The sequence below is a fragment of the Hemiscyllium ocellatum genome, chromosome 26 (genome assembly GCF_020745735.1).
Source record: "Hemiscyllium ocellatum isolate sHemOce1 chromosome 26, sHemOce1.pat.X.cur, whole genome shotgun sequence".
Classification (NCBI taxonomy): domain Eukaryota; kingdom Metazoa; phylum Chordata; class Chondrichthyes; order Orectolobiformes; family Hemiscylliidae; genus Hemiscyllium; species Hemiscyllium ocellatum.
The window spans coordinates 56,641,381-56,661,077 of NC_083426.1; positions in this window are offsets into that span (position 1 = coordinate 56,641,381).

Consider the following 19,697-nt stretch of genomic DNA (forward strand, 5'->3'; position numbering starts at 1 on the left):
GCATGCCTTCCAATCTCTGGAGCATTCTCCAGTTCTCATGACCTTGCCATTACTGTGACCTGCCATGCATCCTAAAACTAACCCGATCTCCGTCACTTTGTGCCATGGCTGACATCCTTCCTTTCCTCTCAGCAAGACAGAGGAAATGACAGGGCAAATAGTATTGAACAGAGTAAGATGTACCTGTCATTTAGGTGATGTGGATGCAATGTGACCAAGGCTGAGATATTCAATTGGTTTCATCATTTCAATACTTTCAGAACTTTCAATGATGTAGAAAAGGTAACACTGTGCAGGGTCTGCCTTGGATAAATGTGCAACCCAGATTCATTCTTTTTTTTTCCAAAGGCCTTGCATTGCCTTTTTGGAGGTTACAGGACTTCAGGTGTCCATCTAGGGACCTGTTTTAAATGGATTTTGAGATGCTGCCTCAACTTCCCTTCCAGACATGGACTTCCAGCTCCCATCATTCGCTGTTTGAAAAAGAAATAAATGTTTCTTCACCCCCTTCCAAGCTTGCAGGCAGAAGTTGAAACATGAGGTCCCAGGAGAGAAAGTAGCAGAGTACTGGTTCCAGGCAGCAAAAGAGTTTCTTCAGTGCTAGACTGGTACATATTTCAAAAATCACCAGCCAACCTAGATGAATATACACCATGTCACAGATTCATTAGCAAGTGTGTAGAGGAATGGATGCCAAAGAAGTCAGTCCAGATATTCCCCAACAAGAAACTATGGATGAGCCGGGAATTTTAGCGTTCAAGTCAGCCAACCCAGAATTTGTCAGGAAATGCAGAGACAAACTTTGCAAGGCTATTAAGAAAAACAAGATGGAATACCAGCAATTCAAGTAATACCAGTAATACCAATCTAACCATACATACATCGGCTATCTGTGGCAAGTCCTACATTACACACCGGAAAATAAAATGAAGCACAACCGAATAGAGGACAAAAATGCATCCCTCCATGATGCGGTCAATACTTTTTATGCTCAGTTCAAGTGGAAGAACAGTGGAATATTGTCACCTGCCCTAACTGCTCCAGACGCACATATTACCTCAAAAACTCCAGCTGCTGTCAGACTGGTCTTCTTGAGAGTGAACCTGCAGAAAAAGACTAGCCTAAATGCGTTCCCCAGCTGTACACTCAGATCCTGTGCGGACATGCTGGAAAGAGTATGCCATGACATCTTTAACCTCTCCTTCTTATAATCTGACTTCACTAACTGTTCGCAAAAATCACAATCATCCGGGCACTGAAGTGAACACATTATAACGTATCTCAATGCCTTCCGCTCAGTGACTCTAAACTCTATAATTATGAAGTGCTTTGAGAGGCTAGCCATGGCTCATATCAATTCCAGCCTTCCAGCGTGCCTTTGACCCCTTGGATTTGACTTCCAGGGCAACAGGTCCATGGTACATGCCATCTCCCTTGCTCTACAATCATCCCTGGAAGATTTGCATAATAAAGATATCTAGGTCCTGCTTCTACTTATTGTCTGCAGCTCCGCCTCCAACACTGTAATGCCAACCAAAGCAATCTCCAAATTCTGTGACCTAGATATCGGCTCTGCTCTCTGCAACCGAATGCTCAAATTCCTGACTCATATATTACAATCGAGGAGGATAGTCAACAATAATTCCTCCATGGTAACTCACAACATCTGTGCCTTGCAAGGCTGTGTAAACAGCCCCGCACTGTACTCAACGTACACTTGCATCTCTGTCAAAATTTCATCCAAACACCATCTATAGGTTCACTGATGACATCACTGTTGTAGGCTGGATCTCAAACAATGACATGACATGCAATGGTCTGAGAAATAAAGTCAAGTATGCTAAATGCATTCTTATCCATTTTCTTTGCCTCTCTATCAAATTTCAAAAAATTATGTACCTGAGCATTAGGTCTCCGTGTTCTACAACACTACCCAGGGCACTATGATTAGTTGTATAAGTCCTGCCCTTGTTTCAATGAAGGCCTGATCTCTAGTCAGGAAGGAAACGTTGGGATTTGGACGGAGAGGATTAACCAACAACCACAACAGGAACAATGAGCAAACTTGGGCAGCGCAATAACCATATCACTGTTCCCTCGCAGCAACAGGAGCATGCTTTCGGTTCCAGCCTCAGGCGACATTTATGCGAATGTTACACATTTTCCCTGAGTCTGTGTGATTTCTTCTGGGTGCTCCAGTTCCCTCTCACAGTCTACAGATGTGCAAGTTAGGTGCATTGGCCATCCTAAATTGCTCTCACTGTTCAGGGGAGTGTAGGTTAAGAACATTAGTCAGGAAAAAATGTTGAGTAATCGGGTCAGCGAAAATGTAGAGCAATAGAGTCAGGGAAAGGGTCTGGGAGTTAATTTTTGGAGGTTCGGTGTGGACTTGCTGGGCCAAGATGGTTTGTTTCCACAGTGCCTGGATTCTATGAATTCTCTGAAAATGTATTCCATAAAAACTGAAATGGTCTGTTTTGAGCTTGTATCGCTTGACTGACCTTCTTTCATCTCATTTTACCAGGGGAAGGAATTGCAGGGTTCAGAGCCCTTAGGAAAATGTCTTGTCCAGGTTTGACAGAGTCACTCAGTTCATAAGGATCTAAACACCTTCAGCATTTGAATATGGAAGGAGAAACATGTCTTTCTGGCAAAAAATACAAACATCAGTGCGACTCGAAAAGCACCAGAACAGACACAGAAATGAGTGTTCTAGTGTGCAGACAATGAAAGGAGCTTAAACCGTTCAGTTTATAAAAAAACAAAATTCTCCAATCGAGAATGAGTCTGTATGTGTGGTCTGTGCATGAATAACTTTCATTCAACTAGACAATTACACATACAATGATACTACTGAGATACTAGAGAAATGTGCGATTGTGAGAAGACATCCAATTCACCTCCCGCTGGAAATCCATTGAACCATTCACACTGGTGAGAAGTCATTCACCTGCTCTGTGTGTGGGAAAGGATTTATTCAGAACATCTCAACTCGTGGCAGACCAGCAGATTCAGACTGAGGAGAGGCCATTCAGCTGCTGCATCTACTGCACAAAGATTGTCAGATGTTCATTGAATATACACCAGTGATTTCACACACTGCTCTCTGGGTGGGAAGAGTTTAACTCATTCATCCAGCCTCTGATCATACCAGTGAATTCACACTGAGCAGAAACAATTCAGCTGCACCTCCTGTGGTCAGAGGCTCCCACATCCTTCCATCCTCATTGTGCATGAATGCTCTCACACTGGGGAGTGTTCATTCACATGCTCCTTGTTCGGGAAGGGATTCACTCAGCCATCCACAATGATGATACATCATTGAGTTTGCAATGGGCAGAAACCATTCACTTGATCCCTATGTGGCATGGTGTTTTCTCAGAGATCCACCTTATTGACACACCAGAGAGTTCACAGCATGGAGAAGTGTTTGGCCTGCTCTGAACGTGGACAACGATTCACTCGGTCAGCCTGTTTACGTAAGCACCAGCGAGTTCACACTGGGAATCTACCCTCATTTACACCAGCTTGTTGTCTCCAGGGGCAGACCATTCACCTGCTCCATGTAGGAGAAGGGATTCACTTATCAACTAATTCACACGGAGAAGAAGCCGTTGGGCAGCTCTCCCCGTGGAAAGAGATTCATCTGTTAATCTTCTCTCCTTGCTCACCAGCGAGTTCACAAAACAGAGAAGCCATTCATCTGCTCCCTGTGAGGGAAGTGGTTCACTTTGTCCTTTAAGCTAAAGGCACATGAGAGAGTTCATATGTGAAGGCCGATAGTGCCCTGGTAGCAGCAGTTCAAGAAGACTGTTCGTCGCCATCTTCCCAAGGGCAATGAGTGATTGACAATAAATGCAGGCTCAGCCATGAAATAATTTGTAAAGAGGGGCTGCAGGGGCGCGATTCTGTTGGATTTGTTACTCTTGTTCCAGGACATGTTTGCCTCAAAAGACATCGCATTCAGCAGAACAAAGCTTACGTAGGGGATTACAACAATTTTTTTCCATTGAAGCTCTTCAGTCTGATCCTGCTGTTTTGTCATTTCTTGTGCATCCTGACACATCACACCTGACAGTTTCAGGGACAAGAATGACTGAAAGAGGAAAGTGTCTAATCCTCCGTTTGTTCGGTATTTTCTTCCCTATTTTCCTTTCCTTAGTGTCACCTGTACACCAAATCATACAGCAAGTTCGACAATTGGTTCATCACTTTTCAATCAAAAATTACAAAGTGTCACATTGCAGCTAGAGATAGACCCTAGGACACAAACTCTCCCACCCTCTTTCCATTTCTCTCTCTCTTTTTCTCTCTCTCTGTCTCACTCGCCCCTAGACTCTATCCCAACATTCAGGAAGCTCATGTTTGATTTGATTGTGGTTGAACACCATCTTCCTGTCAGAATGGTCGGAATGGAGATGAGAAAGCAAATACAAGAGAAAGCAAACACAGAATTGCACATATGGATACATGCACTGACATGACCATGAGCGTTGTATCAATTTAAAACACACGGGGAAAAGAGAGAAAAGGGGGAGGGGGTAACCCCATTTCAAAAGATTTACCCCCAAAACAACAGACAGTCCACTGCACAGAGTCACAGATACTAAAACACATGCAGACATAGAAAGACACTATAATTTGTGCACTCGGATACACTAGCACAGCTGCAAACACACAGAAGTAGTTCATTAGAGATAGACATACATGAATATACAGAGACAAAGACATACAGAAACAGAGACCCACCCAGACATATTTATGCACACACATTCAGACACTCACAGACACAATAAATAGACGCACACATATGCACACAGGCTCAGAGACACAGTGCGTATACACACAAGCACAGTGGCACACAGAGACACAGTTGTGCACACACACACACACACACACATACATATACACAGAGACACACACTGATATGTTTATGCACATGTAGTATATAATACATACACATTTATACGTACACATATTATTGCAAATTGTGCAGAGCACTTGTGGACTGGGAAGTAGGAGGCTAGAATATGGTGTTTATAAAATGTTAACAGGAAAAACATTGTTGATCCTTTTAAAATATTATTTGCTTCCTTTGTGGTTAGAGATTTGAAACGGATATCTGTGAAAAGCAGCTTGAAAGTTTGCAAGTACAGAGAGCACCCAAATTGAAAGATTTGTTTCGAAAGGCCATTCAATCAATAGGCCAAATATCAGTTTCTGCTTTTTTTTTAACGAAGTCAACAGGGTTTTGAGTTTAGTGAATCGATTTGAACCAGGTACTTACATACCAAAAACCTATTAAATTCAATCCGATGGTGTTGACATCACAGGACAAATCCTATTGTGGAAATATTGATATGCTATCGAGAGTATAAAATTAAAGTCCCAGAGTAAGTCACCATCCACAAGAGCCTCTACGTCGATGAGAAAGCATCATCTCACTTTGAAAGGTGCCAACGCCACAACTCAGTAATATTCCTGCCTGAATAATTAATGGAGAAGGCACAGAGCATTTCAGTAGTCACATAATCTGGCTGTAATTTCAAGAGCCTATGTGCTATTTGTTTTCGTATAAATGGGACTTCTATGTATTGGAACAGAATAATATTAGAATCTTCCTGTATTCAGGAATATTTTGTAGTTAGAAGAGAGTTATTCTGTTTATTATGAATTTAGTTAATTTTTTCACTGTTAGAGTTTGATAAATAAATTGTTACTTATTGATTTTACTGCGAGTGTCAGGGATTTATTTTAGTTAACCTCTCAAAGTTGCTGAGAAGCAGGTTACTACACTTTTCACATTCATTTTACAGATTATGAGGTGAGGTGTTACTCTTTGGATCTTTCAGTTTTAGGATACAGTGGGGGTTAGAACACCTACCTATAACAGGTTGAGGGCTTGGGTCTGCTATTTGGGCAGACTTCAAGGCATTTGGAATTAGTGCTCTGGATCTTTAAATAAAACTTAAGTGAGAAGTGAAAGATCTGTTTAATTTCATTTGAATATTGTTGGTTAAATCAAAAGGGAGGAAATGGCTCTTAACATTATTAAACAGATTCTCGAGGTCTAAGATGCCTCCCAAATTTGAAGAGAAAGCTTAGAAAGACAATGAAAGATTACACATTAATCAAGTTGAGCAGGATAGTAGGTAAAGAAGTTAAAATATTGTGAGACACAAGAGTTTGTATGTGTCTAATGGGGAGTGATGGAAATATGTTCACTTCTTCTGAAATATTGTCCGTGATAGTGGTAATCTGTGAAATAAATGGAAAGAGGAGTAGAATTCTCCTGTGAAAGATAACACTTTAAAGTCAAATCAAGACTAGGGAAGTGATAGTTGGTAAGTGATGGAAAAATTGGCTTTTCCAGGAATACAGTTTATTAATGGAAAAGTTATAGCTGGATCGCAGTTAAGACTGATGCCTATTGTAATGGAAAAGCTAAAAGAAAGTTAGGGAACTGACGAGTTAAAAGAAACATACTCTGGATTTTTTCCAGACTCTTTGGTCACAAGATCCCACCGCTATAAGTTAAAACATGTAGAGAAAACAAAAGAGAAAGATGAAGGCGTTAAGGTCCAGTTAGCTAACACTCTGTTTGATGAGATGGTAAATGAAAAGTTTAATCAGGCAGGGGTAATCGCTTCTGAAAGATTAATGAATTTACAGCAAAAACATGAGGTGACAAAGGATTCATATCATAAAGCTTGCTCCGAAAAGGAATGTTAGTGCCTTACAGAACACTATTTCATCAAGGATAAAACCTTAAGGTAGAAATGGAGACCTTGGCAGGTCAGTGCAGGTGAGAAATGAGGGGATGTTCCTGAGATTGTATTGCTGGTAGAATACAAACAGAAAATGTTGCGGGTTACTTGTGAATTCCCTGTAGGAGGTCATATAGGAGTGAGGAAGACTGAGACTAAAGTGCAGAAACATTTCTATTGGTCTGGATGACATAAATATCTGATTGAATTTTATCACACCTATCATATGTAACAGATGGTAGGAAAGCCATAGGCAGAGATAAAACCCTGTACCTTTTATGACAATTCCTGCATTTGGCGAACTTTTACATGGTTTATAGTTGGTTGTGCAGGTCCCTTCCTTCAACCAGAAATGGGAATCAGAAATTGCGAACAATAATGGATGTGTCTTCCAGGTTTTTGGAGACAATTTCATTATGGAAAGTTGAGGAAAAGAAAAGATTGTGAAAATGTTGCTTCCTTTTCTTACGTGTTATGGATTACCTGGGGAGGTTCGGTCACACCAAGTGCATAACTTTACTGCCAAATTATTTAAAGAGGTCATGGATAGTTTAGGCATTCAGCAGTTTACATCAAGTGCATACCATCCTGAATGCCAAACAGCACTGGAAAGGTGGCATTAGGACCTAACGAAAATGTTGTAGGTTTATTGTCAAAATACCCAAATGTTTGAGATTAAGGTGTCTCATTTATTTTATTTTCTGCGAATCGACTCAGTTTGCTCCATTTCAACTGACATTTGTACACAAAGAAAGGCAGCATCTAAAATTAATGAAGGAAAAGTTGGTAAATGGGAAGTCAGAAATCTAAAGGTCTGTGTTGAGAGAAAGATTAAACAGAGTAGGCGAATTAGCTCGTCAACATTTGAAGATGGCACAGCACCTAATGAAGCAAGAAGCGTGCAACAAATCTAAAACTCAGATCTTCGCACATGAGGGTGAAGTATTGATGCTGTTACCAGTGGCAGGAGTTCCCTTCAAAGCAAGATTTAGTTGTCACTTTCAGTCTGAGAAGAAGTTAAGTCAGGTGAATTACCTAATAAAAATACCAGATAGGAAAAGAAATTATCAGGAATGAGATGTGAAAATATTGAATGAGTACAATGACAGGGAAAGGGAACTGGAAATACAGATTATAGTTCCTACCACTCAGAGTGAGAAGTCAAGTCCCGATGATTTGAATTTTGATGTGCCTCACGAATGGCATATGGTTTTATAACATATTTCCCAGGAAAAGAGGACTGAATTGGAAGACTTAATACGCTGTTACGAGGATCAGTGTAGAAATAAAATAGGGAGGACTAATGCCAGAGTACATGAGTCTGATGCTGTTCCGATAAAACAAAACCCTTTCTGGCTTAATCCTCTCAAAGTAACGCAAACTCAGAAGGAAGTGGAAGCAATTCTCCAAAAAGACAACATAGAGGCAAGTCAAAGTGAGCAGATTTAGATTAGATTCCCCACAGTGTGGAAACAGGCCTTTTGGCCCAACTAGTCCACACCGACTCTCCAAAGAGTAACCACTCAAACCCTTTTCTGTCTGACTAATGCACCTAATTAGCAACTTAAGCAAAGCCAATTCACCTAATCTACACATCCTTGGATTATGGGAGGAAGCCAGAGCACCTGGAGGAAATCTACGCAGACATGGGAAGAATGTGCAAGCTCCACAGAGATAGTCACCCAAGGTTGGAATCTAAACCAGGACCCTGGCTTTGTGAGGCAGCAGTGCTAACCACTGAACCACCATGCCACCCTGCTGTGTTGATTCCCAAATGTGATGGTGATCTACAATGCTGTGATTGTTGACTGATTAATGGTTTAACTCATTCCAAATTCCAAAGCTGGAGGATTGTGTGGAAAAAGTAGGACAAGCCACTTCTGTCACAAAATTGGAAAAACCTCGCAGTTACCGACAAGTACCTTTATCAGAGACAGCAGAATTTTCTGCATTTGTAACCACAAATAAGATAGAAACAGCAGTGTTCAATGTTGTATATTATTGGATACTCTTCTTCTAACAATATCCGATCGCCAATTGTTAAAAATGTGGCATTTTTTATTAAGAAACAGTGAGTTACATTCTGGTTAACGAAAATAAGCTTGCAATTGCATAACGGCATCGATTCTATGCTTGGTTTACAGTTTGAAACATTAAGACACTGACAGCTTTATCTTAATTATGTTTCATTTTCAAACTTAACACAATAAGCTAATTGCGACATGATATTCCATCAGTTAATCAGTTGACTTGAACCCAGCACTGTTTGCCATGTAACCCTACTTGCAGCAGTAACAATTTAACTGCTATACAGTGTTTTGTTATAAACATTTTGATGAATTGTGGAAGTTGCTAATAAAGCATGAACTTTAAAAGTGTGCATTGGTTATAACACGATTCCGGCCCATTAGTTTGATTATGCTGCCATTCCATGTATTTCTTATAACACGGGATTGTATAAGAATGGAACTATCCATTTATGGTGGAACTGAAGGTATTTACTCAATCAGACAAGCCGTTTACCAATATTGTTAACTGTCATATAGTTTTTACTCCATCAGATTAACATCTTTCTTATATACTATATTGTTATATGACATTAGCTCAGACACATTTTGTGTTCTCTCCACAGTATAAATAGAATTAGTATAAAATGTGTAACTCGAGAATAATGATCTATGAATATAGTAATAGAATCAAGTTAAGCTTGTCAAAGAAAAAGAAAATGAAGACATTTTTTCGGATTGGTGGTTCAGGTTTTTAAAGTGGGCAAGTGTTACAAATTTGATGTTTGCCAAATGCAAGGAGGAAGGTGTGCCTTGATCCCTGAAAAAGATTATCTGTTTTTGCTGTACACGCAGATTTGGATGTCTGTGAGCAGTAGCTTGAAAATTTGCAGGTACGCAGAGAACCCACATTGAAACATTTGTATCGAAAGGCCATACAATTAGAAGGTCAAGCAGCAGTTTCTTTTTACCAAAGACAATGAGTTTTTGGATTTAGTTAATTTAAACCACAAACTACTGACCAGAAACATATAAAACTTAGGCCTGATGGTTTTGACAAAATCGGACCAATCCCATTGTCAGAAATATTGAGATGCCATCAAGAGCAAAACAAAAGCGGGCAGTTGAACAAAGACCCCAGAGCTAATTCCATCCACCAGAGTAGATAGCCCTCAGCTCTCGAGAAAATTATTGCTTATCTTCGTCTCCTCAAAATCTTATGAAAAACACCACCTAAATACCAATGATACCAATGATCCAACTAGTGAATATTCCTGACAGAAGAATTGACAGAGTAGGCACAGACCAATCCAGAAGACACGCATTCTGCGCTGAAATTTAAGAGAATATTTTTAAAAATATATTAGTGAGATTTGTATTTAATCAAACAGTATTCCATTAAAATCTTGATAGAATCGAGTTAAGTTTGTTTCTCACTTTAAAATCAACAAGTAATAATTTATTTGTCTAACTGAAACAACGAACAAATTAACGAAACGATTAACAAAGCAAATAAATGCCTTCTATCCCAAATAAATAAAGATTTTAATGGAATACTGTTTGATTAAATACATGTCCCACTTATGAATTAGAAAAAAAAATGTGCGTCTTCTAAATTGTTCTTTGCCTTCTCTGTCAATTCTTCTATCAGGAACATTCAGATGGTGCTGAAACTTTGGAATTTAGACTCACAGATTCATGTAACCTCAGTCATTGAGGATGTTCAAATCATAACTCCACAGGTTCAACGAGTGACATAATGGAGATGGGATATACTACAGGAAATAAATGATCGGCCATGATCTAAATGAATGGCAGAGCAGGCCGAATTGTCTGCTACATGTCATGCTCCATTTTGAAGTGCTTTCTCCATCACCTCCATCCTCAAGGCCAACAGTAAGTGAGGAGCTGATGGACTTTCTCACTAAGAGTGCCAGCATCTAATCACTTGCCTCTGCCATCTCTCTCCCTTCCTGAGCTCACCAGGCCAAAATGCCTTTAAAGTCCTGTTTTTTGAACACTCAGCTCATATTATTATGTAATTCCACTCCCCGTCACGGTGTGTCAGTGCATGATTGTCCATTTGACTCACTTCTGAGTCCCTGAACCTGATTCATAGGTTGTCCTCCAATGATCCCACCTGGGTCCCTCATAGGTCATATCACTAGGTAGCGGCACCTGAATATTGTGTTACTTTACACACGTACACTGACAATATTCAGTTCTATTTCAGCTACCCACCTCCATTCCTCCATTTTCGCTAACTTATCGAACCATTTATTCCATAGACTGTGACGGATGAGCAAAGATTTCCTCCAAGTAAAAACCGAGAAGACAAAGCTATTGTCTCCAGTTATCACAAGTTCTATTCCTTAATTATCAATTCAATTCCTTTCCCTGGGAAATGTCTGAGGATCAACTACACATTTTTGGGGATAAATTTAACCTTGAAATGAGCTTCTGATCACTTAATGCAGAGAAAAAAAAATGGAATTATATACCTTTGAGCACAATGGTTAAAGAGTAATTTTACAGAGGTGTGGAAATACTTTCGGAGGTTTCATCTCCAAAAGAAGAATTGTTTCGTCTGCAGGATGGCTGGTAACCACAAAATACAGCTTCAAAGTAAGGGGCAATAATTCAATTGAGGATGTGAGGAGATGATCTTGCTCACAGATTTCTAATGATCTGGAGGAGATGGTGGAAACAGATCTGACAGTAACTTTCAAACGTTATTTGAAACTTTCCTCAATAAGCAACAACTTACAAGTCAAGGGAGAAGCAAGAGTAGCATGAGACAAATTGTCAGTATTCTCAGAGACAGTGCAGGCACAATGGGTAAAATGGCCACCTACTATGCTCAGTTTTTATTGTGTTTCTAGCGAGTTAGGACTTAATTATTTACACAGTTCCTGTTTCATTACTAATCAGTTGTTTCTTGTTTCAATAATTGGGAATAACGTCACTAAAAATGTAAAATAATTAAATTATTACAATGAACATTCAGAGCCCTATCACATCACCTCTCAGTTTCCTGTAAAATTGAAGATTTTGCAGTTTGCAGATTGTAAAAGGCAAACAATCTGGATATTATAGCGTTAATAACTTAGCTCTTAATGCACAAAAAATCTGTTAGTAACACACCACCTGCCTCTTTTTCCCCCAGTGATCAGTAATTCTCAGATCCCCTCCAAGAAAGACTTTACTTTTGAGTGACACAGATACTGAGGCATTTAAAGGCGTCACAATGGGAAAAGATGGGTGAAATAATTCAATCCCTTGTCAGATTTTAAATGCATTGATCTCATTACTTACTCATCATTCACTGCCACAATGTTCTCTGTCCCCGAGAGAAGGTCTTATTATTGATGGTTACCTGGCACCCTTTTGGGTTGTTGGTTTGATGTCCGTGTCTATTTCACTCCATTAAACACCCTGTAACTGATTATTGTGCCATCAAACTGTACAGTACAGACATTACGTTATGTAAAACGCAGATCAAACTGAAGAGAACAAGTTGCACCCAAAGTCTTGTCAGTCCTAATCGTTAAGACAGATCTGCAAGAGTAAGGTGAGGTAATTCCTGTTCCCTGTACTTTTCATGCAGCTGGGGAGCACATGCTCCCCGTGTCAGCGTGAGTTTCGTCGCCTAGTCCAAAGATGGGCAGGCCAGATCATGGCCATGGCAAATTGCCCATAGTGTCAGGTGCCTTCGTCAGAGGGAAACGGGTCTGGGTGGGTTACTTTTCGGAGGGTCAGTGGAGACTGGTTGGGCCGAAGGGCCTGTTTCCACACTGTAGGGAATCTAATCTAATCTGTCGGCAGATGAAATGATAGGTGTTTCTGTACACACTCGGCCTGAAGGTGGATTAATTCTTTAAAACATGATTCTCGGAAAGGGATTCCAGTGTGAGATGTCCCACAATTGCTGCAATTTCCTCTCACACCTTTCTTAAATTGGATGATGTTTTCTTCTCGCTTTTCCTTTACATAAGGCCCAACCTCCCAACAGAGGAGGGGGCCGATCATCAGACCAGGGAAACAGATGGGAGTTCCTTCATTTGAGCAGCTCAGCTTGAATTTCATCTTTGCCTCTCTGCTTAGGAAGTGATCAAAGACCTTTATAGTCTTCACGATTCCTTGATAAACACGACCATGTCAGGAAGCTGCAGGAAAGCTTCAAAGAGAAACTGAGAGGAGTCTGTCTCACAGGAGGACAGCTCATAGTCGTGCTCAACCAAAACAAAACGTCAGTTTTGTCAGTGAGAAATGCCCTCCCTGCTGATTACTGTGGGGAAAGGGAGTTGTAAGTGGGAAACATAAGTGACAGATGAAGCATGCACCAATTAATCTCATCCCACACAGCATGAGATTTCTATTGTCGCAAAAATGTAGGATTAGTTTAAATTGACCAATCCAGTGATTGTTTGCTGACCATTGTTCTGCCTTTGCATAATTCTGTTGGGTGTGGTCAGTGTTATAGTGTTCAAGCTGTGTCAGAAATGATCAAACAACATTAAAATCGATGTTGAATGATGAAATTTCTGTTGATGCACCTATAGAATACTTCTTTCTTAAGTTTCATGGTCCTCTATAACTTAGTTTCATAATAGATGGGCCACTGTCAACAATGCACAAATCAGCGAGAATTGTCAGCAAGGATTAATCAGCAATTTCTCATTGGGGATGCTCATCAGTGAAGGCTTTCAACCACTGAATTGTAGATCGGTGATCAAAGGCACATTTAGATTTGAAATATAAGTTTATAATTTCATTGTCAACAAGTTTCTGAGAGCACTTGAACCTTGGCGCGCGTATGGACTGATCTGTCAATGAAGTAGTTGAGGGGTACATTAACAGCATTTAAAAGTCATTTGGATAAATACGTGGACAGGAAGGGGTCAGAAGAATATGGTTTAAGTGCAGGTGAGCTTAGAATGACATTTTGATTATCATGGCTTGTGTCCATGCTGGAGGACTCTATGACTCTAAGGGGAAAGATTTCAGATTGAGCTTTGCGATTGGACACTGCAGCCCCTAAAATCATTGCAGTTGTCCAGAATATTAAACTCCAGCCAGTTAGAGGGCTGCTCATCTCCACAGGAGCAAATCAAATATTTTTACAATATAAATCCCGCACGTTATAAACGTGAACAATAGCAGCAGAATCAACCTGACGTTCACTTCTTAACTGGCCGATACATCAGCAGGTATCACAACCGAATGCATCCCTTCCCAAACACGGCACACGGGAACAGCTTCACCCCAGTTTGAGTTTGTTCGTGGACAGAAAGTTTCTGAAGAAAGGGCACTGCAGTCAAAATGCTGCCTCTGTTTTTTCTGTCAAACAATGCAGCCCGACCAGCTGAGTTTCTCTAGCAAAATCAATTTCTAAGTTGGATAACTGCCTGAAACTCTTTCGAGGGGGAGTGTGGCTGAATTCTTTCTCCTTACACTTTACTCGGTGGCATGACAGGAGAACGAACACCCGAGTTAACCCTGCCCTACAAACAGGGAAAGTGTATGTTCTCCCATACCCTGCTGGTTGACCAGGTGGATTGAGTGAATCGTTTCCCACACAAGGGGCAGGTGAATGCGGTCTCCCCTGTATGAACTCGCTGGCGTGCTGTGGTGGCGAGTTGGGGGAGGGGGGTGGGTGGTGAGGGTGATGGGGTGAGGAATGTGGAGGATGAATTGTTGATTTTGTTTCCACAGTAAACGCAGTTTCGGGGCCTCTACTCATTGTGAGCTCTCTTGTGTGACATCTGGGAGATGTCTGATGAAATCTCTTCCCACATACAGAACTGAAAAACACCTTCTCCCCAGTGGGACTGTGTTGATAGCTTTCCAACTGACATTTAAGAATGAATCTTTTCCCACAATGAACACACCTCCACGGTTTCACCATTATGCCAGAGTTTCTGTGTCTCTCCACATTACACAATCACTTGAGGCTTTCACTCTACACACACCATTTGTACTGGAGTTTCCCTGCTGGAAGCAGTGTAATCGGCTTTGAAGCTGTGTCAGTGGTTAAAGCTTTTTCCACAGTCAGTGCTGCTCTGGAACCCTCCAACTTAGGTTACGTGTTTCTTTATCATTTTCACTGAGATTTGACCTGTTCTCCCGCAGATAGAACAAACAATTCTCCATCCACATTCAAAGACCAATGGGATTCCAATCGTGATGGATCAAGTGGCTCTGTTTGACATGAGATTTGATTTGAGTTTCCGAACAGTGAATGGTACACTTCTATTGTCTTGTAAAGTTGTTTACTCAAGTCAGTCAAGGATAGAAATTCACAACAGATCATTTCCGCTTTTAAATAAACATTTTTCCTTCTTTCTTCTTAAAAAGCTTAAAATGCCAATCTCACGCAGTCTCTCTTACAGACAAGGAGAGAGAGACAAATATTTCATGAAGCTTCATAGCTGAGACTCTGTGATAGTGTCTTCTGTCACTAACACAGTATCTTCAGTGGAGATTAGTTCTCTGAACAAAGTGGAGCTGCATGTATCGCAAGTGATACAATGCTACCTTTCCATGGCTTCCCCACGTCACTACACAAGCGGCAGATTTTTGCTTTGACAAGGCACTACAGTCTGTGGATCTCTCAGCTTACACTATTGTTTTGTTCTTCAAACAATGCCTTTGGAGACACATTGTCCAGTCATTGTTCCCCTTGAGATATGAGCAGAAAGAGACAAACAAACTCAGTGCTGATCTCACTTCCTCCATTTTTGAATTGAATTCTCTCACGATCTTCGAGAGTAGAGAACAAGCATTAAGACATGGAAAAGTGTAATACATTTCTCCATGTTTCGTCACAAAGTGTTCCACTTGGAGGCGGCTGCATGCAATCGCAATGGGGATACTCGATTTAATGTGTATAATCTAAGGAAAACTGTCCAAAGACAAATCGTTTCCACATTGCAGAGGGAACATGTATTTCAGAACATGAGCATACTTCACTCCGAGGAGGATCAGTGCAATTGCAATCTCTCCACATCAGCATTGGGAGTGTTTGTGTCTGTGAGTGCCTTGTGTGCGTTGATCCTGCTGTCAACTCTAGTCTCTCTGTTTCTATGTCTGCATGTGTTTTAGTATCTGTGACTCTGTGCAGTGGACTGTCTGTTGTTTTGGGGGTAAATCTTTTGAAATGCGGTCTCTCTGACTGTCTCTCTGTCTCTCTGACTGAACCGCTGATGGATTTCACCAGATCCAACCCCCATGCAATGGCATAGCTAGGCCATCCAATCCCCACACGCTCTCTCTCCGTCTCTCTCTCTCTCTCCTTCCTTCTCTCTGTGCCTATTTAGTCTGTCCCTCTCTCTCATTCCCTCTCTCTGTGCCTCTCCCAGCCTCTCTCCCTATGTCACTCACACCTTTCTCAGTCCCTTTCTCTCACATCTCTGTCCCCCGCTTCATCCCTCATTCTTTCACTTACTCTCTGCCATATCCCTCCCTCTTCTCTATTCTCTCACTCTATCCCCCTATGTCTTTTCCAGTCTGTCTGTGCCTCTGTCTGTCTCCCTGTCTCCCTCTCTCTCCTCCACTCTCTCCTTCCCACTATCTCCCTTCCTCTCTCTCCCCCATCCGTCACTCCCTCTTCTCCCTGTCCCTTACTCACTCCATCTCACTGCTTCCCTCTCCCTCCCTCTTTCTATTTCTCTTCTCTCTCTCTGTCTCTCTGTCTGTCTGTCTGTCTCTCTCTCTCTCACACATACACATTCACCCCGACAGAGTCTATCCCACCATTTGGAAAGTTCATGTTTGACTTGATTGTAGTTGAACACCATCTTCCTGTCAGAATGGTCGGAAGGGAGTTGAGAAGCAAATTCAAGAAGCATTTTGAGACTAAAAACAAAGACAGCCACATCCTTGAGAGCAATGCCCACTTCTCTTTAATCACGTCAGCGATGCTTGAAAGACAACTGTTTGAAGGCCGATTAACTCGAGGACATTTTCTGCTTTTGCGCTCAGGACATTACTAGGTACGTGCCCACTTTGCTGAATAGATGTTAGTGTCGGAGATATTCTGGCAAAGCTTGGCTTGTGGCTGGTCCAACTCTGGATTACAAACTTTCAGTGTAATTGCTGGAAGATTGTCAGAGCCTACAGCCTTCGCAATATTCAATTCCTTCATCCATTTCCTGATGTTACGTGGAGTGAATCAAGTCAGATCCAAACTGACATCCGTGACACTAAGCTCCTCAGGAAGAGGCCAGAATGAGAAAACACGAAAGGTAAGTGTGTGGGGACTGTCTGTATTGCACACAAATCAACACTTTTCACTGTACCCAGATACATGAAACAATAATAAATCAAATCAAATCAAAACCATGGGTCATCAACCTGATTCCTTTTGTTACGGGAGAATATAACAATCCTGCCTTGTCTGTGCAATGATGTCCTGTGTTACCTCAACATCGATTCTGGGAATATTTATGACATTGTTTTCTCTCGTTAGTCCTCTGGTTAGTCACCTATATTCACAGCTCCCCTCGGCTGGACAGCACAGCTCAGATCTGAACTGTGGGATGGCAATTTTAGCTATGTCAAGCACAAGCTGCTTTCACTGCTTGTCTTTCAGTTACATGTATGTTTAACACCACCAGATTCACATGATGGGTGACACAATGCCTTCAGTGCTTCAGCTCTGCTGCCTCAAACTGCCAGGGACACGGGGTCAACTCCACACTCCAGCTACTGCATAGGATTTGCACATTGTCCCCGTGTCTGTGTGAGCTTCGTCCCACAGTCAAATGATGTACAGGCCAGGTGGACAGACATGGGATATACTGGATTACAGGGTAGGGGATGGATCTGGGTGGGATGTTCTTCGCAGTGGGGTCAATGTGTATTCGCTGGGCCGAATGGCTGCTCCGTTGTGTGGATTCTGTGAATTCTAGATTCTGGATTAGTGGTGCTGGAAGAGCACAGCAGTTCAAGCAGTATCCGAGGAGCAGTAAAATCGACATTTCGGGAAAAAGCCCTTCATCAGCCCTTTATTACTGATGAAGGGCTTTTGCCCGAAACGTTGATTTTACTGCTCCCCGGATGCTGCCTGAACTGCTGTGCTCTTCCAGCACCACTAATCCAGAATCTGGTATCCAGCACCTGCAGTCATTGCTTTTACCTCTATGAATTCTATGCCACACTCAATCCTTTGCTGTGATAATGACCTGTGGACCAACATCCATATTTTTCCTCTAGATATGGCCAGTGTTCCATCCCACACTGTTCCACAGACAGTGAACTTCAGTCCCACCACCACACTGTTCATCTGACACCGACCAGTGATCCTACAGGCACCAGTTTGCCCTAGCAATGGCCTACTACAACACCACTGCACTGTTCTATTAAAAAAAACAGGCTTAGTTCTCACCCACACTACCCTCCCTAGTAATATCTTGTGCCCCCCCCACCCACATCCCCCAGTAAACTGTCCCCCTAGTAATGAAACAGGGGAAAAGATCAGATGGAGAGGCACGGACAGTTGGATAGGTAGATGGTGAATTCAAGAGGGCCAATGCTGAAGGAAAATGGGGAAGTGGGGGACAGTTAAATAGAGTGAGTAATTGGGAGGAGGAGTGAGAAAAAGAAAAAGTGACAGTGGTAGGGATAGATGGAAGTCGAGGGTACAAGGGAGAGTTACGAATTCAGCCGAGGTCAGGTCGGACCGGGTCACCCAGAGGCAAAAGCGAGGAAAGAGTGACTTCAACCCACTCCTGAGCTTGGCTCATGTCCTCTTGTCTTCTCTGAGGACCAGAACTTGGGGCCAAGTCTGTCTCTGTCCAGCTCAGTTTCTTCAACACAAAGACAAATACTCTGCTGTTTGTCAGTTTTTAGTGAACGATATCATGAGTTACAAATTGATTTCACTGTTACAGTAGGTGAAATTGTACCTTTTCTTATTGGCCATTGCATTGCTCAAAACATTGTGATACCCTGTGGGATAAGGTTGGACAAACTAGCAATACCTTCAATCTGTTGTCATAGTGACAAGCTCTATCATCGTTGAAACATTGATCTGAAATATGAAAATCCTGCATGCTTTGATTAATGAATTAATTGATGAATTTAGGTAAAGGGATATTTCAGCATATTCTTCGATTGTCATCATATTTGTGCAACAACTGAGGAATTGCAGCATGAAGCCTAATTCCAGCACAAACCGATCGAGATAAATAGAGCTATATCCAATATTATACATCTGTTTCCACAAAGAATACACCATTAACGTTGACCATAATAGGAATGAAATTGGCCGATATCATAAACAGTGAAAACATGGATTTGTTTCGATTTCTCATTTCTGTGTCACACTGACCATCCCCATTGGTGTGAGCGTGGAGTCTCCTGCGGGCTTTGCTGGTCACTAAAGTATGTCTGATGGTGAAAACATTTTACAGTAACATCAGGAGAAAAGGGACAACTGGCGCTAAAATGTGGTGGAAGAACTCTGTTGTGATTCAGAACCGGGACACAAAAATACTGACTGGTCCATAACAAAATCAGGGTTGGTTCACCAGCCGATACCGACCTGTGAACATAAAATGCCGGAAAACGTTCTTTAAATAGCTCAGCACAGTCATTGTTCCAAGAGCCACAGCCACCATTTTAGATTAGATTCCCTACAGTATGGAAACAGGCCCTTCAGCCCAACAAGTCCACACCGACCCTCTGAAGAGTAACACCTATTCCCCTACCATATATTTGCCCCTGACTAATGTACCGAACACTATGGACAATTCAGCATGGCCAATTCAACTAACCTACACAACTTTGGATTGTGGGAGGAAGCCGGAGCACCCGGAGGAAATCCATGCAGACATGGGGAGAACGTGCAAACTCCACACAGACAATCATCTTAGGCAGAAATCGAACCTGGGTCCCTGGGGCTGTGAGGCAGCAGTGCTAA